We start from the raw sequence: 26,614 nt of genomic DNA, 5'->3' as shown, positions 1-26,614 counted from the left end.
GTAGGGACTTGGGGGGTTTTGGGATCGGACGGTGACTGTGATGGCCTGGGGAAAGGATTTGGCAGGAACTCATTTGGAGTGGTGCTGGTGGATGGATGTCAATTTCTGTAAGAGGTGTTGCTTGTCTCTGGGGGCTTTGGATGGTGAGGTTTCTTCATAGGTAGCAGCTCTTAGACCTGGTTCCAATTCCCCTAACGTTTTCTGGCTAACTACTTGGGGAAGTGAGTTTGAACTATCTGGAGACTGTGATCTAACTATGCATTGCAGACTTTTTGGGAGACTCCTAAATACTGGGTTATTGCCTACAGGAGGCTTATGCTTCCTGGCTATTTCCCACTCAACCAACAGTGTTGGGAATGTCTGTATGATCCAGATGTGCAACTCCAGTCTCCACCGTCATGATGATGAGCAGGAGACCAAGGTGAACCTTCTTGCTAACCTTCAAAACTGTGGCAAGAAATCTTTTATGTTCACCTGAGAGGGCAGATTGGGCTCTTGTTCAATATCACATCTGAACTTCCAACAGTACAGGGCTCCCTTACTGGCATTGAAGCACTTTGAAAAATCTCGAAGCTATATTCCATGATTTGTTGGCTGATTTCTGAACATGGTAGTAGCGATTGAAGTACCTGCTCAATACCTTCCCTTCTGCTACAAGGTGGGCAATTGGCTTTTAGTCATGGAGATACAATGCATCGCTACTTGGATTCTTTTATTACTGAGATACAGATTGAACTATCATCAGTGTAGAATGTTCAGGGCTATGCTCCTAAACTATGGGTACCCGTGAAGGGAGGGACCAGGCCTGTCATTGGATCTGCCCTCGGGCCTGGTCAACGTGGTCACTAGTAGGTCCAGGCCATGGGCCATGGAGGAAATCATAGTGCCTGACTACCTGAACCCTCCACATTACATTGCTATGTCTGCACTTGATTGCCCACTGAGAGGAAGCATGCAGTGTCCACCAGCACAACAGAGGTCTTTAGAGACCAGTGTACACTATTCGGGCTGGGGTACATCGCCAACCTGACTAGTGATGTTTTAGTTTAATAAGTTTCCATTCATTGTTTATAAGTTTTCATTACTTGTTTGATAATGTTTTTGTTACAGTGCCCCAGAGAGACACCTCTGCAGAATAGATTTCCTTTCAATTGCTCTGTGAACTTTAAAGGATGAGTGGAAGACCATTTGAAAATCACTTTTTAGCTTTTTGTAAAGGATCTGTAGCACGTTTGCAGCATCAAAAATGCACATTCAGCTTCCTGTAACAATTTTGTCTATAGGTGTGACATTTTGAAAGGCTTTGGGGGGGGGGTCTTTGTCTACTGAAATGAAATGTTGGGAAATTTTAGTATTGATAATGATGAAATTGATTTCTTTGACTTTTCAAATGAGGTTCATCATCCAGCTATTACTGAAACTTCTAGAAATGAAAACCTTCACATTGCTCACCAGTGAAGCTTTACGTGAACCTGTGCTGAGTTTCGATCACAAATGACCGGTTGACTAAAGTTTATGCTGATAAGTTTTTCAGTGGTCAACATTGCTGTAACTGGGATAGGAAAGCTAAATTTCAGGAGGGCAGTGAAGAGAGAGATCAGGAATGCAAATAAATGTCTGTGAATAAATCTGTGTTTATGTAAATATGATTTCATCAGCTGAAATGCACATTTTTATATACTTGTTATTTTTCCGTTCCATGACGGAGTGTATGTTACTTCTATGATTCTTTATTTTATCAGTTTCCTCTCCATTCCAGTCTTTTTATTTGCGGAAATTTTCCAAAATCACACTTGAGTTGCCAGGAGTCATGCCTTCAAAAATGTATAACTGAAATTTAGGTGCATGATATTCCAAACATTTAAGTAAATGATTAAAAAAAATCATACAAGTTACATGGCAGAATAAAAAATGGCTCACATTAAACACATTAGCCAGTCGATTTGTATTGTTATATTTCAGACAATTTGTTCAGGTAGCGATGACAGATAGGGAAAGAGTGGATGATGCATTAGAGACAGTGGAGGAGTTGAGAGAGGTGGTGGGGAGATAGAGCTGAACACAGTCATTGTACAAATGGAAACTGACATTGTACTTTTGGATGATGTCACCCAGGGGCAGCTTTAGATGAGAATAAGAAATCACATGGAAAACACACTCTTTCCTGACTTGGAACTGTATTGCCACTCCCTCACTGTCACCAGGTTAAAATCCAGGAACATCCTCCCTAACCTGTTGTGTGGATGTGCCTATACCAGATGAACAGCTTCTGTTAGAGAAGGCAGTTCACCACCACCTTCAAGCCAAAGAGGAATAGGCAATAAATGTTGGCAAAGCCAGCAATACTCTGAGCCCATGAAAGAATTAAAAAGAAAGAAGCTGCCAGAAATAGATCCTGGGGTAATCATATGTAACTGCAGGAATGGAAAGATCAACCAGTGCACATGCTTTTCGGCAAAGATTAGATAGTTATGAATGGAACCAGGTGAGTGCAATCCCAACTTGACAATGATGAAGAGGAGCTGGTGCAGCTTAGAGTGAATGACTGTGTCAAAGACTGCAGACAGAGAAAGATTGGGAGAGAGAGTTTACCTTTGTCACCCTCACAGCAGATGCAATTTGTGACTTTGATCAGAGCTATTTCAATACTGTGACAGCGACTGGAGGAATATAGAGGTCTATGAGTGACGGACAAATTTGAAAGGCAATATTATTGGCAAGGAATTTGGAGAGGAAAGGCGAATTTTGAGATGGCTTGGTACCTTGCAAGATTGGGTGGATCAAGCGTAGTTTTTGAGTTTGGGGAGAATGGTGGTTGACCTGAAGAAGAGAAGGACACTACCTGAGGAGAGAGAGGACTATTAATAAGACCGTCTAGCAAGGGACTTGGAAAGCAAAGTTATGTACTTGGCAGAGGTAATGGGAACTGCAGATGCTGGGGAATCTGAGATAACAAAGTGCGGAGCTGGATGAACACAGCAGGCCAAGCAGCATCTTAGGACCTTTCATCAGAAGGGTCCAGGCCCGAAACATCAGCTTTTGTGCTCCTAAAATGCTGCTTGGCCTGCTGTGTTCATCCAGCTCCACACTTTGTTATCTCTTATGTACTTGGCAGTTCAGTAAAATAGGAAGTGGACATCATGAATAAGGTGAGCTCAGAGGGCATAAATGGAAGTTGGAAAGTGACTAAAGAAAGATCCAGGTTCAAATGAGGATGGGAGTGTTGGGGGAGCCATTGTAGAGTAGGCTGGTATAAGAGAGAGTGAGATAAAAGGGACAGCTAATTGGATGGTCTCAATCTATGTAACAAGTATATCCATGAGTTTCTTGCACTTTTTGTTGGAGGTGAGAGTGGAGGAGAAAGATCTAAGCTGACAGTTGTCAGTAGATAAAAGAATCCAGTGGCCATCATTACAATGAGCCAGTTTAATGGGCCGTTTTGTTGGTTGAGAATAGGATGTGGTAGTGCTTCAAACAGTGCACTCTGATCTGGCATAAAGATGCTAGAAGATAAAAGGAATCCCTTGTTACAATTTTGTTGCTTACTATGGTCAAGTGTCATTTTCATTCAGCAGTTGATGAAATGCAGACTGTACATGTGTGGCAGAAATATTTTTAAGTCTGTCACAGCTGTCAGATTTATGTCTCTCCAACTTCCACTAAGAGGGACACAGGGACTGGGGGTTGCCACTGTATCCTCTGTGTCAGTGGGCAGGACTATTTTGGAGGTTTGATACTAGGCAAAGGAATTTAAGAAGCAGGAGTAGGCCATGTCCCCTTGAACCTGCTATGTCCTTCATTTAGATCCTGGTTGATCTTTTATTTAACGCTATTCTCATGCACTGTTCCCATATCCTTTGATGTCTGTAATATCCAGAAATCAATCACTGTCTTGAACAAATTCAATGATTGAACTTCCACAGTCCTATAGGGCATGGAATTACAAAGATTTATTACCCTTTTCATGATGAATTTCCTTCTCGTGTCTGCCGTAAATGGCCCATCTCCTTTACTGAGGCTACCTCATGATTCTAGACTCCCAAACTGGGGGAGATATCTTCCTGCCCCCACTCTATTGAGTCTGTAAGAATTTGGATATGTCAGTGCTTCTCATTCTTAACACTGGGGAAAGCATTGACTCAGTCTCCTCAATCTCTCATGAAACAATCTTGTCATCTCAGGAAATAATCTGGTGAAACTTGTTGCACTCTATGACAAACATATTATTCTTTCGATAAAGAGATCAAAACTGTACAAAACAGCTCTGCACTGCTCTATTATGTTTTTCACTCTTTTTATCTTAGAAAGATAAATGAATATGAATAGTGGAGGTTTGGTTTTCACCCTATGGTAGCTATCCTGCTGGTGAAGGGTTATTATGAGATGAATTCATCACATTTTATCAGTATTGGAGTGTGTAACTGTTGGATGGATAAATGGGGCTGTGATGAAACAGATTGTAAGTAGAAGCTGGGTACAACTGAATGTTTAGGGGGTGTGACATGTGATGTAATGGAAAATAATTGAAAGAACAGTGTAAAAGGAATCAGGTTCAAACATCACTTCCTCAGCTACTTCTCAGCACTTCAGCTTGGTGACAGTAGAAGATTTCTTGTTTTAACTCCTGGGGAAAAGTATGTTCCATTTCAGCCTGATTGCACCAAATGTAAATCCAACAAGACATCATTCAATCTAGATAACATAGTGTAGAGCTGGATGAACACAGCAGGCCAAGCAGCATCTTAGGAACAGATGCTTCTCTTTCTCTGTGTCTTCTATCTCGCCTCTGTGCACTGTCCCTTTAAGTGCAGCTGAGATTAAAGCATGCGGTGATGCATTGTATGCGGCATGGAGACACAAAAATTGTACGTCAAAATTAATTTGTGCAATTGAGTTTAAATCATGAATTCTGGAGTTAACTTCCATGTGTTTCTCTACCCTGTGCAATTCCAATTGCCCCCACCCCTCACTCAGAAGCCTCTGATATTACACTATCAGAGTCAGGGTTTTATTGCAATCGAAGAAATTTAAAAGGCTATTTGTGCATTCCTGATTTTAAACATCCCGCTGTTGGTGAGTGTGATTTCAGCTGCTAAGACTCCAAACTCTGGAATTCCTTCCTAGTGTACTGTATTTTCTGCCTGTCTCTGCTCCTTGGTGACGCTCATTTAAAAACTACCTCTCTGCCAATCTGCAGATCACCTGAGCCAATATCTGTTTTTATGGTTTCTCCTCCATGTCAAATTCTGTTCAATAAGGTTCATGTGGAGCTCCTGGGGACTTTTTTTACTATGTGCAAAGTGGTTTATCAATGTCTATCATTGTTTGATTCATCAGATTCTTCAGAAAGTTTTGAATTGCTTCTTCTTTGCATTCCCTCTTAAAGTGACCTGTGTCATTATGCTAAGTAAATTCAAGTTCCTGTCACACTATGATAGATTTCTTTCTGGCCCTTAATGTTAACACTGAGCTGTTCCTTTGATCCTGAAATTAGGCCATGAGAAGCAGCCAATACTCTTAACAGTTAAACTGTTAACTGATCCCTCTATTACTTTAAAATTGGCTGTTTTTTAGCACGTCTAGGAGAGCAATTTCAAAAACATTTTTACATAAACATCTCACAATGTGCTTTCAAGACAATAGTATTTAGAAATATTTTTGCTGCAAACTAAAGGATGATTGCCTTTATATGCTTCTGCTCCCTGGATTGATTTTCTTACTAATGGAACCTCTTGTGTCTAGGGTTTAACTCAATGGTAGCAACACCTGGCCATCTGAACCAGAGGCAGAGGGATTACGCACAATTTTCTACTCAATGAATAATACTTCTGGGCAGCACTGAGGAAGTGCTGGTTTGTGCCCCTCTGTTTCTCATCGTGTGTTTCTCATCCACTGTTTTGCCCTCTCTGCTTCTCATCCTCTGTTTCCCATCTGCTGTTTCTGCCCCTCTGTTTCTCATCCTCTGTTTCAGCATCTCTGTTTCCTTCCAGCCACCAAATGGATTTATCCTTCCCATCAACCGACCAGGTCGTATCTACCACCAGTGTCCACCAATCACCACCATTCTGCCTCCACCCCGCCCCGCCCCGCCACTTTATCTGCAGCTCCCCCTATCCCCACATCCAGTCCTGAGGAAGGATAATACCTAAAATGTTGACTGTTCCTTTCCTCCAGATAGTGCCTGGTTTGCTGTGTTCTTCCAGCCTCCTGTTTGTCTACCTAAAAGAATCTATATTGTTCGTGGAAGAAGAGGAAGGATGTCCTTTGTTATCATGCTAGATATTTATCTCTCAAACAGCATCCAGCTGCAGATAACGTGATCACATCTTATATGCCTTACATTTGATCTTGCTATGCACAGGTTGTCTGGCCCCCTTTACTACATGACAGTGGGGAACATTATAACTCTCTTGCTTTGGAACATAGTATGGATGAAAACAGAGTAACGCAAATGCAAAGACAATTGCAGACTGCAGCTGCCCAGTTTTAGTTTCCTTTAAATTCTAATCCTTAAGCTGCCAGGACCTTGCAAGTCCAATGTCGATGAGGAATTTCTTGCTTGGAAGACCCTGGTTGGTTGGAAGAAGTAGATGAGGGAATCTGAACTCTGATTGGAGAAAGTTAATTTGCTCATCTCCGATGGTGCATTTGTCCTCGTAACAGCAGTAAGCTCAGATCAAACCGTAATTCACAGCTGTAGTCTAAACGGGGATTTGAATTATGTACCACATACTCACACATGTTGGCTATGGAGTTATAGTTAGGAAACAGAATATTGCCACTAGAAACTGAAAATTGATGAGAATGGGTTTACCACTCTAGAAATCTTGTTTGTAACTTTTGCAGGGAATAATTTAAACTGTATCATACTACAACAGAAGGGATGGAAGGCCATGAGATTTGTACAATTCTCCAAGTGATACAATGTGAATTAATTCCAAAATATTGGGAGTGTAGTTTTACTTTGAATCACAATGGATTTGGAACACAATGATAAAATGGGGTGGTTATACCTAGCACCTCAGGAACTTCAGTCTGATATTGCCCCTGCAAAAGTCTCAACAGGCCTGGCTGTATCTCCAATTTCATGTGTTTAGATCAAGTGGGACTGACTAACCTTGACAGCCTGCTGCAAGTTAATAGTATCATATGTATTCAAGTAGAGGTCATCAGTCTCAGGTGCAAGTCAACCTATGACCTCTAGCCAAATAATCTTTTATTCATCATATACCTGATGTATAGGTCAATTCTGTAACTTTAGTCAAAAAAGATCAAAACTCTTTCTATTAAACATCCATTTTCCGTTGAAGTTAAGCTCATCCTGGTACAAACCTATGTGACAAAATTACAGAATAGTGCACTTTGAAGGTGGCTGTTCAGCCCCTTGTGTCTGTGCACAGAATTTTGGATCCTTTTGTGTGAAGGTTTGGTGGGAATAGTCTATGGCCAGGCAACACTGCGATAGTGAGGTGATGGGAAAGGCTGGATTTCAACTTTTCCAAGCTGTTAATTGTCTAAACGTTGAACCCCTACTTTTTGACAAAAAGATTTGTCTGAGAAACTTGGCTTTTACAGAAGTACGTACAGCAGATTATCCCTGATACAGCTACTACTTGATGGAAGCAGCTTGAAGGTTGGAATAGTATCAGAGATAATGGGAACTGCAGATGCTGGAGAATTCCAAGATAATAAAATGTGAGGCTGGATGAACACAGCAGGCCAAGCAGCATCTCAGGAGCACAAAAGCTGACGTTTCGGGCCTAGACCCTTCATCAGAGAGGGGGATGGGGAGAGGGAACTGGAATAAATAGGGAGAGAGGGGGAGGCGGACCGAAGATGGAGAGTAAAGAAGATAGGTGGAGAGAGTGCAGGTGGGGAGGTAGGGAGGGGATAGGTCAGTCCAGGGAAGACGGACAGGTCAAGGAGGTGGGACGAGGTTAGTAGGTAGCTGGGGGTGCGGCTTGGGGTGGGAGGAAGGGATGGGTGAGAGGAAGAACCGGTTAGGAAGGCAGAGACAGGTTGGACTGGTTTTGGGATGCAGTGGGTGGGGGGGAAGAGCTGGGCTGGTTGTGTGGTGCAGTGGGGGGAGGGGACGAACTGGGCTGGTTTAGGGATGCAGTAGGGGAAGGGGAGATTTTGAAACTGGTGAAGTCCACATTGATACCATATGGCTGCAGGGTTCCCAGGCGGAATATGAGTTGCTGTCCCTGCAACCTTTGGGTGGCATCATTGTGGCAGTGCAGGAGGCCCATGATGGACATGTCATCTAGAGAGTGGGAGGGGGAGTGGAAATGGTTTGCGACTGGGAGGTGCAGTTGTTTGTTGCGAACTGAGCGGAGGTGTTCTGCAAAGCGGTCTCCAAGCCTCCGCTTGGTTTCCCCAATGTAGAGGAAGCCGCACCGGGTACAATGGATGTAGTGGCAGATGTGCAGGTGAACCTCTGCTTAATGTGGAAAGTCATCTTGGGGCCTGGGATAGGGGTGAGGGAGGAGGTGTGGGGGCAAGTGTAGCATTTCCTGCGGTTGCAGGGGAAGGTGCCGGGTGTGGTGGGGTTGGAGAGCAGTGTGCAGCGAACAAGGGAGTCACGGAGAGAGTGGTCTCTCCAGAAAGCAGACAGGGGTGGGGATGGAAAAATGTCTTGGGTGGTGGGGTCGGATTGTAAATGGCGAAAGTGTCGGAGGATGATGCTTTGTATCCGGAGGTTGGTAGGGTGGTGTGTGAGAATGAGGGGGATCCTCTTAGGGCGGTTGTGGCGGGGGCGGGGTGTGAGGGATGAGTTGCGGGAAATACGGGAGACGCGGTCGAGGGTGTTCTCGATCACTGTGGGGGCAAAGTTGCGGTCCTTAAAGAACTTGGACATCTGGGATGTGCGGGAGTGGAATGTCTTATCGTGGGAGCAGATGCGGCGGAGGCGGAGGAATTGGGAATAGGGGATGGAATTTTTGCAGGAGGGTGGGTAGGAGGAGGTGTATTCTAGGTAGCTGTGGGAGTCGGTGGGCTTGAAATGGACATCAGTTACAAGCTGGTTGCCTGTGATGGAGACTGAGAGGTCCAGGAAGGTGAGGGATGTGCTGGAGATGGCCCAGGTGAACTGAAGGTTGGGGTGGGAGGTGTTGGTGAAGTGGGTGAACTGTTCGAGCTCCTCTGGGGAGCAAGAGGCGGCGCCAATACAGTCATCAATGTACCAGAGGAAGAGGTGGGGTTTGGGGCCTGTGTAGGTGCGGAAGAGGGACTGTTCCACGTAACCTACAAAGAGGCAGGCATAGCTGGGGCCCATGCGGGTGCCCATGGCCACCCCCTTAGTCTGTAGGAAGTGGGAGGAGTCAAAAGAGAAGTAGTTGAGGGTGAGGACAAGTTCAGCTAGGCGGATGAGAGTGTCGGTGGAGGGGGACTGGTCGGGCCTGCGGGACACGAAGAAGCGGAGGGCCTTGAGGCCATCTGCATGCAGAATGCAGGTGTATAGGGACTGGACGTCCATGGTGAATATGAGGTGTTGGGGGCCAGGGAATTGGAAGTCCTGGAAGAGGCGGAGGGCGTGGGTGGTGTCACAGATGTAGGTGGGGAGTTCCTGGACCAAAGGGGAGAAAATGGAGTCCAGATAGGTGGAGATGAGTTCGGTGGGGCAGGAGCAGGCTGAGACGATGGGTCGACCAGGGCAGGCAGGTTTGTGGATTTTGGGAAGGAGATAGAAACGGGCCGTGCGGGGTTGGGGAACAATGAGGTTGGAGGCTGTGGGTGGGAGGTCCCCTGAGGTGATGAGGTCGTGAAGGTCCAGGAACTCCCCACCTACGTCCGTGACACCACCCACGCCCTCCACCTCCTCCAGGACTTCCAATTCCCTGGCCCCCAACACCTCATATTCACCATGGACGTCCAGTCCCTATACACCTGCATTCCGCATGCAGATGGCCTCAAGGCCCTCCGCTTCTTCCTGTCCCGCAGGCCCAACCAGTCCCCCTCCACCGACACTCTCATCCGCCTAGCTGAACTTGTCCTCACCCTCAACTACTTCTCTTTTGTGTCCTCCCACTTCCTACAGACTAAGGGGGTGGCCATGGGCACCCGCATGGGCCCCAGCTATGCCTGCCTCTTTGTAGGTTACGTGGAACAGTCCCTCTTCCGCACCTACACAGGCCCCAAACTCCACCTCTTCATCCGGTACATTGATGACTGTATCGGCGCCGCCTCTTGCTCCCCAGAGGAGCTCGAACAGTTCATCCACTTCACCAACACCTTCCACCCCAACCTTCAGTTCACCTGGGCCATCTCCAGCACATCCCTCACCTTCCTGGACCTCTCAGTCTCCGTCTCAGGCAACCAGCTTGTAACTGATGTCCATTTCAAGCCCACCGACTCCCACAGCTACCTAGAATACACCTCCTCCCACCCACCCTCCTGCAAAAATTCCATCCCCTATTCCCAATTCCTCCGCCTCCGCCGCATCTGCTCCCACGATAAGGCATTCCACTCCTGCACATCCCAGATGTCCAAGTGCTTTAAGGACCGCAACTTTGCCCCCACAGTGATCGAGAATGCCCTCGACCGCGTCTCCCGTATTTCCCGCAACTCATCCCTCACACCCCGCCCCCGCCACAAACGCCCTAAGAGGATCCCCCTCATTCTCACACACCACCCTACCAACCTCCGGATACAACGCATCATCCTCGACACTTTCGCCATTTACAATCCGACCCCACCACCCAAGACATTTTTCCATCCCCACCCCTGTCAGCTTTCCGGAGAGACCACTCTCTCCGTGACTCCCTTGTTCGCTCCACACTGCCCTCCAACCCCACCACACCTGGCACCTTCCCCTGCAACTGCAGGAAATGCTACACTTGCCCCCACACCTCCTCCCTCACCCCTATCCCAGGCCCCAAGATGACATTCCACATTAAGCAGAGGTTCACCTGCACATCTGCCAATGTGGTATACTGCATCCACTGTACCCGGTGTGGCTTCCTCTACATTGGGAAAACCAAGCGGAGGCTTGTAGACCGCTTTGCAGAACACCTCCACTCAGTTCGCAACAAACAACTGCACCTCCCAGTCGCAAACCATTTCCACTCCCCCTCCCATTCTCTAGATGACATGTCCATCATGGGCCTCCTGCACTGCCACAATGATGCCACCCGAAGGTTGCAGGAACAGCAACTCATATTCGGCCTGGGAACCCTGCAGCCTAATGGTATCAATGTGGACTTCACCAGTTTCAAAATCTCCCCCTTCCCCTACTGCATCCCTAAACCAGCCCAGTTCGTCCCCTCCCCCCACTGCACCACACAACCAGCCCAGCTCTTCCCCCCCACCCACTGCATCCCAAAACCAGTCCAACCTGTCTCTGCCTCCCTAACCGGTTCTTCCTCTCACCCATCCCTTCCTCCCACCCCAATCCGCACCTCCATTTCCTACCTACTAACCTCATCCCACCTCCTTGACCTGTCCGTCTTCCCTGGACTGACCTATCCCCTCCCTACCTCCCCACCTATACTCTCTCCACCTATCTTCTTTTCTCTCCATCTTCGGTCCGCCTCCCCCTCTCTCCCTATTTATTCCAGTTCCCTCTCCCCATCCCCCTCTCTGATGAAGGGTTTAGGCCCGAAACGTCAGCTTTTGTGCTCCTGAGATGCTGCTTGGCCTGCTGTGTTCATCCAGCCTCACATTTTATTTGCTTGAAGGTTGGCACTGCTTTATCAGCCTGTTGCTTTGCTCAAAGTTTTGGACGTTATGCCTGCACTGTTGCTGCTATTTTGATTTCTTGAAGGAAGTACAGTTTTGTCTGGGGGACACTGTCTCACCAATACTGGTATTATTGCAGTGTGACGTGATCACTAAGATAGTTTCTATTGTAAAAAGCGAGTGTGTATTGCCATAAGTTTATATAAAAATGTGGCATAAATGATAACTGGAAAGAGCCTTGCAGGCAGGAAGTATCTGCAAATGTGTGGTTTTACGAATAGAGTTAATCTGACTTTGCAAGGCATCTACGTAAAAAACTGGGAAAAAAGTGTAGCATTTTATAATAAGAACAAGACACACTTTACCCAATAACTAACTAGGGCAAGTGATTATATCAGCAGGACATCTAAGAACACATCCCATATTCAAGTGGTAGCACATTTACCATTGAGTCCATGGTTTGTGGTTTGTATATGGCTCCAGAGTCTTCAGCGCAATAGTTCTAGGCTAACAATCCATCGGAAGAGTGATAGGCCATTCAGCCCATCAAACCTGCTCTACTGTTTAATATGATCATGGTTGGTTGAGCACTTCAGTGCCTTTAACCCACACTAACCCCATAATGCTTTATGGCATTGATAAGCAAAAAGTGAGCTCAACTGAGGGAAGCTCTGTCCTTTTTGATGAGATACCAAACTGTCTGGTGCCTCCAGGGGAGACCCATGGCATTATTTTGAAGAAGAACAGGGTTGATCTTTCCAAAAGGCTGACAAATATATGTTCCTCAAGCAACATTGCCTTAACAGATCATTTGGCCACTTTCATATTGCTGTTTATGGGAGAGTATTTCATATTGCTGTATGTGGGACAGTACTATGTACAAGTTAGCAGCTGCATTTTCTACATAAAGCAATGAATACTCTTCCAAATTACATGCTACTCATAAATTTTGAAATTGTGACCTATGCCCCCAAGACCAGTTCTAATACACTCCTCAACATTTTTTTTGTACACCAGGCAATGGTGCCCATTTGACAATTACAAACTCCAGCTCGCCTGAACCTATCATTTCTTTCTTAGTTCATACAATTACCACTCCCTTTTGCCTTGCACCATAATTCCCTTTGCTGTTTAATCACTCCTCCCTTTTGTTCTATCTCAGAGGTAGAGATGGTAACACCACCGATTATCTCGATTGTCGCTGACTTTCTCCCCCTGCCTCTACTTTCTTAACATGCTTAAAACCTTTGCCAGTTTGGATGTAAGGTCACCAATCTGAAACATTTACTCTGTTCATCTCTTAATGGCTGATGCCTGATCTGCTGAGAATTTTCAACATTTTCCATTTGAAGTTGAAATGATCTGTAAATAGCTCTCTGAAAAGGCTAGTCTTTTCTTTTTCCCTGTTTCTCAAATGGCTTAATGTTAAGGAAAGTTTTTGAGTTGTTTTCCAAGATGACCAAACCTAGCATCTTATGATATGTGCCAGCTCTACCTGTATTGATCCTGGATAAAGGTGTTTGATGTAGCTTGCTGCTACTAATAACACTTTGTCTTTTTTTTGTGTTGGGTCTACCTAGTTAAGAATGGTACAGGACACACCACCATTGAATATCCACAAAAGAGGCCCTGTTGTTAGATAATTATTGTGGTGAATTTAAATCTGAGGTAGATCATTTTTGTTCAGCAAAGTATTAAGAGATATGGCCTAAAGGCAGGAATGTGGAATTAGACCTCAAATCAGCTATGATCTCTTTGAATGGTGGGACAGGCTCAGAGGGGCATGCCTGAATGGCCTGCCCCTCTTCCTGTGTTTCTATAACAAGAGGCTTTATTAGATAATTGCAACAAGCACAATTAAATTTGGTTGGACATGATCACTAGGACCTTAGGGAGCTGATACAGAGTCATCTGGTCCATCTGTGAGTTACAGTAGGACTCCTGTCTCCATCTACACAATGTACGATATCGGCAGAATGGGCAGGGGCAATATTAAGATGAACCCTAACCCCCTCAGACCTTTGACTGCAGTTTTTAGCTGTTTTATGTGACAGCTGTGCTTGTAGCTCACTCAGCTCTGCCACGCTTGGCTGATATTGTTTCAACTTTGAGTCTGAGTGAATGTGCCGTGGATTCGAGTAAAGTCCAATTCTTTATTGAAAACTAGAGCAGCTGATTTAGTCTTGATTTTGAAATGATTGTTGTAAGACCTCACCTGGTTTATTAATGTCCTTTTTGAGGAGAAAAGTTGACATCTTGGTCTGGAGTACATGTGACTGCAGTAAGTTTCATTCAACGTGGGGTATGTGAGGAGGAGACACATGAGCTCCAGCACATGAAACTCGCTGCCAGTTAAAGTGCATCTGTGAAGAAAGAACCCAACTTGTTTGACTCACTCCTAGAAGCTGAAATGTCTCTGCAATTTGTTTTTTTTTTGCTTTCACCCCACCCACTGGGGCTATAATTTTCAACCAATGTTTCTCTATCGCAGATGCGACTTTTAGTAAGTTGCTGGATCTGCTTTCCCCAAATCAGGTAAGTTGGAATTGTAAACTCAAATAGTGGCCACAGATTTCTAATTAGTTATGGATTTGAGTTCAGTATTTATCAGGTTTATTTCTTTGCTGCAATAAATATAAATTACATATTTGTCAGTATGATTTACATGGGCTGTCTGCTTTGCAGCAGCTTTGATCTAAAAGGAGATGCATTTACTTCTAGGAAGGAAGTAGCCTGCCAGAGGATTTCTGTGTCTTCCACATTCAAAAGTGAGTCATTACATTATTATGGCAGTTGCTTAACCAGTCTACTGCAAAGAACACTGCTTGGGATGCATTTTGAGTCAGCTCCTGTTGACAACACATCCCTGTCCACGCCTCTGATGTGTGGTTGTTGGCTCTTTTCTGCCAACCGCATCAGTTTCTGAGACCTCCCTTCTTTTCCCATCAGAGACCCATCCCAGCCAAGCCGTGTTCTGTTATGTGACTCTTAAATCTTATTCACAACAGCAGATGGAAGCTGAGGGATTGTGACACAGCTCTCACTTGCTACTGTGCACATTGCAGCAACATTAAAAAGCCGAGTTTCACTGAGTACAGCTTTTCCAATCAGTACCAACAATAGCCGTAATTAAAAAAAAAGAGGTGTGTTTGAGGGCCAAAAAATATTAGTAAATCATAAAGGAGCAGGGCCATGCAATCACCTCAAACTTCACATAGTTAACAACTGGTGAGAGGCAGTAGCACAGCGGCAATGTTCCTGGCTAATATTGTATGGGCAAGCATTCAAATCCCATTATGGCAGCCAGTGGAATTTAAAATCAATTAATAAATCTGAAGTCAGTTTTAATCGTGGTGACAATGTTGTAAGATCCTATCAGGTTCATAAATACCCTTTTGGGGGGCAAATTTAATACCCCTGACTGGTGTACATGTGACTGCATCACCACAACAATGTGATTGACTCGTAAGTGCCCTCTGAAATATCTAGAAAGCCACTCAGCTTGAGGGTAACTAGGGATGGGCAATGAATGCCAGTGATGACCACCTCCCGAAAAGAATTGGAAATATTTTCATTTTGGGGTCATCAAACTTGCATTAACTACCTCTCTATTCCTTTGTATGATGTGGTTGATTTTCCATTCTTGTTGCAAAATGGCTTTTCAAAGTCCTCCTCTGTGCTTAGTTAAAAATTAACTAACTTGGGGGCTGAGCTACAGCTGACGGGATACAACAAGTCAAATCCGTTCCAGTTGCTCACATCTCAGCCCCGGAGGTAGCTAACCTATAGGGTGTCTGGCCGAAGATTATTTCCATAACCATTCAGTGTGATCTCTTGGTTAATCATTAAACATTCATTCCTGTTAGACGAATTTGAAAGGAAGTTCAATAATTTATTTTAAAGGTGCATAATTAAGCCTGGACAAATAACTTGCTGGTTAAAAAAGGATTAACAAAACAACATTTCCGGTTGGATCTTTGTCACCCCACCCCAATCCCCATTAAAACTTTTTATGTGCATTCACGGTCTGTGACATGTGTGTGACAGATCAATTTTGGCTGGTGGGAGGGAGAACGATCTGAAGTGATTGAAGTCAGCAACTGATGTATCATGACTTGAACCTGCCCTTCAACTATCCTCAGGCATTCTTGGTTGGTGGGTGGTGGTCTTCCCCTGGAGTAACTAATCAATGAGCACAGCTGCCTTCCTCCCCCAGTCGCACCTCCCACCAGCAAGCAATCACCTCCAGTCACACGCCGAGTCATACTTCCACCACGCTTATGTGGTTTGGTGAGTGTACAAGATAATAATTAATACATGCTGGTGAAAATGGGAACTGGAATGAGAGCAACCACCACTGGCAGGACTGTCAGCTGTTTGTGAGTGGGTTAAACTCTGAAATAGAAACCAAGTCTCGCTGGAGAGTCAGAACTCCCTTTAGCCTGTGCTCTCAGGGAACAACCACTTTTTCCATTCTGCAAGATATGCTGCGATATTAAAACTGCTGCCAGTTGTTCTCTTTGATCTGTGTGATACACAACTTGCATTGTCAATTTTCATTGCTAGCCTTGTCAGGTTTTGCAGTACAATAAACAAGCTGAATGGTCCAATTTGGGTTTAAGTGATTGTAGAACGTTTCATGCATGACAGTATCCAAAACAATATTCCCTTTCCTCTCCCAGACACTGGTCACGTTGCTATGCACATCCGTAGTATATAGGCAGCCTTTAGCACCTCGTCCAAATGACTTACTCACATATATGAGTTCAGAGAGTGCAATTGTGAAGCTGATACAATGAGGTAAAAGAACAGAACAGTACTAAGAGAGACCATTTGGCCCATAATGTTTGTGCCAGGTGAAAAAGGGCTATCTAGCTTAATCCCATCTTCTCTTGCCTATTCTGTAACCTCATAGATTTCAGCGCATCAAATACATACTCAATTTTTTAAAAAATGGGATGTCTTTTTAACATTACCATTTTTCCAGGCAATGTGTTCTGGACCTTTACCACCCTTTGGAATTAAAATATTTCCACTCAACTCCCTTTAATTTCTGCTGTGGATATTTGACCTCTCTGTTAAGAAAAAAGTCTTATCTGTCCATCCTATCTAGGCTCTTCATGATAGTGTATATCTCAATTCAATCTCCATTCCATCTCCTCTATTCTAAACAACCCAATTCTGTACTCTTTCTTACATGATCTCATACATCCTACAATGTGGTAACCAGAACTACAGTCTAATCAGCATTTTATATAGTCTGAGAATATCCTTACCTAATGGTCAAAAATGCGGCAGGGGTCATTGCACAACAGCCACAGCAAGACCCTGGCTGATGATGCTTTCCAGGAACACTAAAGCAAGATGCAAATTCCTCACTGCTGGTAAGACGAGTGAACACCTGTATGACTCAAAATGTTAAAGCTGAGACCTTCACTTGCCTTTGTAGTTCAGTGAGAGTAGTAGTACTTTGCAAATTTGCCTCCTCTAGTGACCCATTATCTCCAAAAGTGCAGTTTTCCACAATTAAGTTATGGATTAGTGAGATTGTAAGGCTACTAATCAAGACCAACTGCACAACAGCATCAATAATTTTACTAACTTATTGAACAGTGATTTAATGAATGGGTGGCATTCAATAGGAGTAGCCATAGAACATAGAACATAGAACATAGAACAGTACAGCACAGAACAGGCCCTTCAGCCCACAATGTTGTGCCGACCATTGATCCTCATGGATGCACCCTCAAATTTCTGTGACCATATGCATGTCCAGCAGTCTCTTAAATGACCCCAATGACCTTGCTTCCACAACTGCTGCTGGCAACGCATTCCATGCTCTCACAACTCTCTGCGTAAAGAACCTGCCTCTGACATCCCCTCTATACTTTCCACCAACCAGCTTAAAACTATGACCCCTCGTGCTAGCCATTTCTGCCCTGGGAAATAGTCTCTGGCTATCGACTCTATCTATGCCTCTCATTATCTTGTATACCTCAATTAGGTCCCCTCTCCTCCTCCTTTTCTCCAATGAAAAGAGACCGAGCTCAGTCAACCTCTCTTCATAAGATAAGCCCTCCAGTCCAGGCAGCATCCTGGTAAACCTCCTCTGAACCCTCTCCAAAGCATCCACATCTTTCCTATAATAGGGCGCCCAGAGCTGGACGCAGTATTCCAAGTGCGGTCTAACCAAAGTTTTATAGAGCTGCAACAAGATCTCACGACTCTTAAACTCAATCCCCCTGTTAATGAAAGCCAAAACACCATATGCTTTCTTAACAACCCTGTCCACTTGGGTGGCCATTTTAAGGGATCTATGTATCTGCACACCAAGATCCCTCTGTTCCTCCACGCTGCCAAGAATCCTATCCTTAATCCTGTACTCAGCTTTCAAATTCGACCTTCCAAAATGCATCACCTCGCATTTATCCAGGTTGAACTCCATCTGCCACCTCTCAGCCCATCTCTGCATCCTGTCAATGTCCCGCTGCAGCCTACAACAGCCCTCTACACTGTCAACGACACCTCCGACCTTTGTGTCGTCTGCAAACTTGCTGACCCATCCTTCAATTCCCTCGTCCAAGTCATTAATAAAAATTACAAACAGTAGAGGCCCAAGGACAGAGCCCTGTGGAACCCCACTCACCACTGACTTCCAGGCAGAATATTTTCCTTCTACTACCACACGCTGTCTTCTGTTGGCCAGCCAATTCTGTATCCAAGCAGCTAAGTTCCCCTGTATCCCATTCCTCCTGACCTTCTGAATGAGCCTTCCATGGGGAACCTTATCAAATGCCTTACTGAAGTCCATATACACCACATCCACAGCTCGACCCTCATCAACCTTACTAGTCACATCCTCAAAAAACTCGATAAGGTTTGTAAGGCATGACCTACCCCTCACAAAGCCATAATACATAGTATAGGTTAATGCCTCCAAGAAAGGGAAGAAAATTAGGATAATTCATTGTTAAACCACAAATGTAAACATGAAGTCAAACTGTAGAAGGAATTTTCCCTCCTCCAGTGGTGGTACTAGTACACTGGTAATCCAGTGCCACAAGCTAATATTCTATGGTCATGGGCTTAAATTCCAACATGGCAGATTGCAAAATTTGAATTTTAAAAATATCATGATTTTTTAAAGAAGCTCATCCAATGATGACGACGTAAACAAAAAAAAACTGTGGACGCTGAAATCAGAAACAAAAATAGAAGTTGCTGGATAAAACTCAGTAAGTCTGCCATATCTGTGGAGAGAAAACAGAGTTAATGTTTTAAGTTTAGTGTTTAGTTCTTAACATTATCTATTGGGCCTAAAGTGTTAACACTGCTTTCTCTCTACAGATGCTGGTGACCATGTAAACAATGACGATTGTTGTGAAATTTGATTCACTAATGTTTTTAAATGATGGAAATCTGCCATATTTACCTGGCCTGGCCTGCATGAGACTCACAGCCCCATAGAAATGTGGTTAACTCTTAACTGATCTCTGAAATAGCTTACAGATCTAAGCAGTTCAATAGCAATTAGACAAATTCTGGCCTTGTCGGTGATGCCGACATACCATTTAACAATTTTAGAAAAATACAACTTATTATTTGAGCATGTCCAAGCTGTAATTAACTTAGAACCCATACAGTGTGGAAACAGGCCCTTCAGCCCAACAAGTCCACACCAACCCTCAGAGCATCCCACCCAGACCTATCCCCCCAATTTACACATCCGTGAAACACTACAGATAATTTCCCATAGCAAATCCACCTAGCATGCATATCTTTGGACTGTGGGAGGAAACCAGATCACCCGGAGGAAACCCACACAGACACAGGGAGAACGTGCAAACTCCACACAGTCAGTCACCCGAGGCTGGAATCAAACCCAGGTCCCTGGTGCTGTGAGGCTGCAGTGCTAACCACTGAGCCACTGTGCTGTCTGTGGATCCTCAGATGACTGAAGAGTCTGATGCAAAATCAGCATGTTCATCCACAGAATTTACATTTCATGTTGTTGGTGCTTGGGAGAATTTCTATATTTGTGCCACCTTTGGGCACATTGGCTACTGTGAGGTTGGAGTTGATAGCCCTTGAACCATGTTGTATTGGATTCCAGTGATTGACTGCACATGAGGCAGTCAGCTGCAGTGGTTTCCGAAGAGTGGGGGTCTGCAACACACCACTGAACGGTGTAGATGTGTTATTCAAGAATCAAAATGGAATGTTATTGTGTTGTTACAAGCCAAAAAGATTTGATATAAAGGCAGGGAAAGAAAACATAGTTCGACAAGGTGTTAGAAAAGGCATGTATAGAAGCAGTGTTTTCAAAATTTACTTGTCTATTGGCAATCTTGGGAAAGGAGAAGAGATGGATAATTGTAATAATCAGACAGACCAAGAAAGTTCAAGTTTGATCCCTAATCTGTATGAAGCTGCAGCATCTGATTGGTGCACCTATTGGATTTTGTGTCTTCAGACTAGGGAAGGGAAAGAAATATTCTGTTTTTCCTTTCCTAATTGCTTTGTTATTATTTCCCCTGAAAATATGAACACAACGAATAATTACTTAAGGAAAAAGTAATCCTGGTGGCGAGGGAATTGAACTTATTACATTTCTGTTCCAAAAGAAGTACCACAGGCATTGTGGGTAGGACAGTCTCAACCTAGTTGCTATCATTCTATAATTGAAAACAGGCATAATGAGCTGAGAACCAGGCTTGGATAACTGACATTCATTTGTGAATGAGGCACAGAAGGTATCATTCCTGAAGGAATGGACTCCAAGCTGTCATCACTCTCAGGGTTGTGGGTGGTGGGAATTTACAGTTTGAAGCTCAATTATTAATAGTGGGAGCTACAAAACAAAATGTTCTAAACTGCTATGTACATTTTGACTGCTTACTCAACTCCCAAAGAGTTGCAGTAGAAAGCAATATCTAACATTTCTCATCTAGCTACAAAATCCTGAATCTGAATTCCCAAAGAATAAAATTGAAAATCCTGACTGGAGATTGATTCCTGTGGGTCAAAACTGTAAATTTGAAGTGACTTTCAGTTAGAAGCACAGGAGAGCTGGTGTAAATTTCTGTTTCTTTCAACCTTTGAAGAGACTGGCTTTGAAGTTTTGTTTAACTGTTAATCTTCTCTGGCATTGCTTTCTTCCACACTGTTCTCATATTACTTCAGACCTGTTTCTGTGATCATGAGGATGTTGGATCTTGTTTAGATGTTGAGAAATCTGTTTGTGCATTATGGTCTACATTCTAAATGGAAAAAGTTTCAAAGAAAATTAATAAATTGAAAGCAGGAATCAAAGACATATTTGATGATATTTGAGATTACACAATTCTTTAGTGGAAGTCTTATTACGCCGTAAGGAACCTCTGAATCAGAAAATCTGGTTCAATGAGGGTATGTGGATAATCAAGTAAAGTGCATTCTCAAGGTGACCAAACATAGAAACATTCAAAATAGGCATAAGAGTAGGCTATTTGACTTGAAGCCTGTTCTTCCATTCAATATCATCATTGCTGAACATTCCACTCAGTACCCTGTTCCCGCTTTCTCCCATACCCTTTGATCACTTTAGCCTTTAGAAATAGATCTAGCTCCTTCATGGAAACATCCAATGTTTAGACCTTAATTGTTTTCTGGGGCAGAGAATTCCACAGGTTAACCACTTTCTGGATGAAGAAATTTCTCCTCATCCCAATCCTAAGTGACCTACCTTTTATCCTTAAACAGTTATCCCCTGGATCCAGACTCCATGATCAAAAGATATTTCCTGTGTTTATCCTGTTTAATCCTGTTAGAATTTTATATATATCTAGGAGATTCACATCCCCTCATTCTTCTAACTCCAATGAACACAATGCTAATGGGATGTTAAGTATCAACTTGTAAATCCTTCCCACACAGACCAATGACAGAAGGTAATAGTGGGAGAGTTTTCTATGGGAATAAATTGGAGCTTCTACCATCACAAATATCAACTCCAGGCTGCAACGCATACGTAAAAGTGTCTGTTGCTGTAGCAACATGTAGGGGTGGGGGTCCAGTGGGCAATGGGCTGTGTGAATCTGATTGATACTAACTTAAAACTGGGACAGAGGAGAAAGAAAATTAGCCAGACTTCCTACGTCTATATTGCAAATATCCAAATTTCAAAGTGATGGGAGTTAGTTCAGAATGAGTCCGTTTGGGCTGGGGGATAATCAGATCTGGTTTAGAGTAGCAGCACTTGGAGATTGGGCCATTATGGAGTTGAGGCGAGGGTGAGAGATGGTTTTGTAGTCACAGGAATAATTCAAGTTCCAGGAGATTGTCCAATGGTGGGGGGTGAGATCAGTTTCATAGTTACCTAGAGGTTAGTCTAGATTTCCTTCTGTTTAACATTTCCTGAATAACTATCTTGGTCAGAAGTTGAATAGTCCAAAATCTCCAACTCTTTAAATCAGAGTCAGAGATTTTGTGGTGGGTCCTTCAGATCGCATAGGAGTTGCCCATTAGAAATTTGAACTTCCTGGGCAGTTCCCACAGAGGGCTCTGGGGTCTGACCACTGTGAGACTGGAAAATCTGGGCTTTTGTAAATGCCTCTGGAATTCTTTCTTTCTGTAGTTGACAGAAGGTCCTGGAACAGTCATACATTTCAGAAGGGCCGAGGAGTATATTATTTGGGATGACTGCTACTGAAAGATACCATCAGAAAGTCAGGAATGTCATCTATTCAGGAGCTGGTGTTATAATTTCTGTGCCATCAGCTGGTAGAAGCACTATACAATTGAGTTTCATAAGTATCCATGGAATAGTCAGGTGCAAGCTAGCAATGTGATTGTATACTTTCGGATATGTGTTTTACTCACCAATTTTTTAATGTGAACGCATGACTACGTTTCAGGAGATCATAAAATAATGATTATATTAAAATGATTATTAGATGGAGGTCTGAAATAGCTAAGCTTTTAAGGTAGACTTTAACCCTGAACCAGTCAAGCTTGTGTCACAAATAAAAGCACAATATTGCAGCTACTGGACATCTGATTTAAAATCAGAAAATGCAGGAGAAATTCAGCAGGTCTGGCTGTTGTGGAGAGAGAAACAGAGTTTATGTTTTGGGTCTAATATAACTCCTCTTCAACAGAGTGGACATGATCTTCACAGCAAGACTTGTCTGAAAAAGGATGGGTAGTAAGCAACTGCAACTTGTGCATATGGCTTTCTTTCATCTCACAAAGGCCTTTGACTCTGTCAACTCTGAAGAAGGGTCTAGGCTTGAAACGTTAGCCTTCCTGTTGCTCTGATGCTGTTTGGCCTGCTGTGTTCAGCCAGATCTACACCTTGTCATCTCAGATTCTCCAGCATCTGCAGTTCCTACTATCTCGGGATTATAGAGCACCGTCCTCAAATTTGGCTGCCCGTAGAAATCTGTCACCATTCTCTACCTATTGCACAACAATAGGTAGATAGTGATCCTTACCAACGCATGAACCACAAATCCAATATTTGCACAAATTAGGGTCAAGCAAAGCTGTATCATCACACCAACACATTTCGCTATCTTCCTCCTTGTAACATTGAAACCACCAACCTCATCTCCATGAAGCATCCTGCTGAAGTGGAAATAATCTACAGTTCAAGTGGGAAACTGTTCAACATACATCACCTCCAGTCCAGGACCAAGGATATCCCAACTTCTGTTATGGAGCTGGAGTATCCAAATAACCTTGGCATGCCTGCAGGCTGCTGAGTTCCGAGCTATCATTGACATTTGTAGAGCAGTATGAGAGAATATAAGCTAAATATCCAGAAGGTAAAGGTCATTTACCAGCTTGCTCATGCCATGAAATGCCATCCGCTGACTATCAAGATCTCTAGTAAGCCACTAGACAATGTGGATCAAATCTTATAATTTGGAACCTCTTTAGAGTGAGGGCAGGCATCAATGATGAAAGCCTCTGGTTTGTCAAACCAGCCTGCAATGACCTGAGGATGAGGATAAAAAATGCCTCAAAGCCATCACCAAGCTCATGGTTTATTGGGCAGTAATGTTTTCTGCATCTGAGACATGGATATTGTTCAGCAGACTCCTCAAATCCCTGGAGAAACATCACCAGCCTCTCCAAAATCTTTCAAATTTTTGGCAGGAAATGTTCTCCAATATCCGTGTGCTCTCCCAGGTCAACAACCCAGCATTGTGGCATTGGTTGCTGTCTGTCAATTGCATTGGGTGGGTCATACCATCCACAGCCCTGTCATAAGTTTTCGAAAGCTCTTTACGATACTGCAAATAGCTACCAGGAAGGCACAGAAAATGTTTTGATGGAGTGCTCAAAATCTACGACAAATTGCAACATCTCTGCTGACTCACACAAATCTTTTGCTCAAGACTGCAGACTGGAGAAAGAGTATCCATGAAGGAGACAATTGTCTTGCAAATCTCAGACAGGCTCAGATGGAGACCGAGTGCCAACAACAGAAGGAATATGTGAAATTGAAGAATCCCACCCACCAGTCTTTTCAAGAACCACCTGTTCCACTTATGACAGGGTGTGTGGATCCAACATTAGAATGTCCAGTCACCTCAGAACCCACAGCAATGGAACGGAAGAAAGTTGTTATCAGTATCGAGGGACTGGCTAGCATGAAATTCTTCCATGTAACCCCATATGCTATAATAGATGTTGTGGTCCTAATTCTACAATTACCAACAGGTTGACTAGTACTCTGTACTGGTAAGATGTATGGTTTTGACTGCTTAATTTCTAATCTTATCCCTGATTGAATGGATGGAATCTGTAATTTCTGACACTCATGACTTATACTCAAGAAATAAATGAATATTCCATGTTCCTACAGGGAACGTGTATACTGAATGCATTAAGCAAATAGGATTTCTGTGAATGTAGATTTCTAAATATGTGCTAGCCACACAACTGAACAAAAAAAGGGATTAACGTTTGCTATGGTACTCTCCGCAGCCCAGCAGCCTGTCTTAACTCACTGTTTGGTTAATTCATAAAGGCTGACACTTAGACAAGATACCAGATTGTTATCCTGACTGTTCTGGATTAGCCAATTGTAATCAGGGTGGCAGAAATGGTGCTGTTATTGACTACTGGGTGAGAGAGTGAAAAAAAATCATTGTGACTTCCTTCTTACAGAATCCTGGACTAACTAAAATGCAGAAGGAGGCTATTCAGCCCAAAAGGGCCATTTTGGCGTTGCTATCAACAACCCATATTGGAAGTGCCTTGAGCTGAATAGACTATTAAGTAGAATGCAAGATTCTCTCACCTTAATAAAAGCCATTTTTTGAGTGAGGTATGTAAAGAATGGCTGAAGAACTTCACCCATGCAAGGCTTCACACATTTTCCCTTCCAGAGCAAAATAATAAAAAAAGTTCAGTCACAACAAACTGTTGCAGTTCAGTTTGTGGCTCCTTTAAAGAACTTTTATCTTCTTGGGTATAATTCAGTGATTCACATAATATGGAGTTGTCCTTCCATATATTGTTCTTAGCTGTTTACTGGGGACTCCATGTACAAAGATAACGCTTTTAGCAACAACAGAATCATGCGGTAACATACACAATGATAACTTAGGTCCGAGTTCATGCTTGATCCCTGAAATGTTGCATTTCAAGGGTATGTACACTAATGAGACCTGCCAAGAGAGTGGCCAACTGGAGATGTGATTTAAAGTGAATATCAAAATAAATAATATTTAACATATTTCTCCTTTCGGCTATGAACTTGAATGGGCCAATTCTTGGATTTTGAACTTTATAATGCTGTGTGTTAATAAGAAAATTATCAGGTGCCAGAACCTAAATATCTATGTTGTTAGTTTGAAGATTTACTGTAAAGTAGATTGCCTATCTGTCATAATCTCCAAAAAACAAAATGTAATGACTCTTTTCTGTGAAATGGGTTGGACATTTGATATGGGTTTGTCAGTGATTATCAAAACAGTATGTACATTATCAACTTAAACCCTGTAATCTGTCTGTTAATGTTAGCATCTTTGTTCTGTAGTTTGGCTGAATATCAAAATCACTAAAATGAAAGGGGTAATTTAAATTGCATTTGGCTTCAAACAGAATAGTGATGATTGCCACAATACAGTTTGATTTTGTCAGCGTTGCTCTAACAGCTTAAGCCTAGCCTCAAGAAATTGAGTAAAATATTACATGATTAATCTTAGATGAATGCCAATTTTTCACTAATGTGGAATGCTACATTTAACAGATCACATTTCAAGGCAAATATTTGGACATTTGCTACTTTTTTGAGCGTGCAAGTTCTTTTAAATTTGGATAATTAGATATAGTTCTACAATGCTTTCACCTACTGTTACTCAACTCGATGTCATTCATGTGATCATCGACATGATGTTTGGCATTTGAATGTGGTTGATAATGCAGGAGGCTGGTCATTACCAGAGTTTTCTGTTAGGCAATTATGATAGATTTGGGACTATGGCCATTCTTTCCTTCTCTAACACACCCTTTTAATTCTAAACGTTATGTCCTCTAATCCTTCTCTATTGTTTTGGACCATGGATCAAACATTGCAATCAGTCTTAAGTTGCTAAGCTTGTGTCCAATTAGGTTTTTGATAACAGCTGTCAGGCAACCCAGCCCAGGTAATAGGCACTCTGTGCCAAGATTTCGCCCACATTTTATTCTGTGAACAGTCTTTCCAACAATCTAAGATTGTAAAGAAGATTGGGTAACATCTTTTGAAGATTTCTAATCTTCAACCTACTGCAGTTTCCTGCCAGGACAATTGAATGATTTATCTATGCATTACGTTAGTATTTCCAGTTGAAGTTGATTAGCTTTCTTTTCCTCCTCTAGTTGTGCTACCAGAGGGTAAGCTTCTTTTTTCAGAGATTTCTAAACAAGAGACACACCCTGAGTTGGTGAATGGAAATTA

Source organism: Stegostoma tigrinum, chromosome 30 (genome assembly GCF_030684315.1).
Source record: "Stegostoma tigrinum isolate sSteTig4 chromosome 30, sSteTig4.hap1, whole genome shotgun sequence".
NCBI lineage: Eukaryota > Metazoa > Chordata > Chondrichthyes > Orectolobiformes > Stegostomatidae > Stegostoma > Stegostoma tigrinum.
This window is presented reverse-complemented; position numbering follows the sequence as displayed.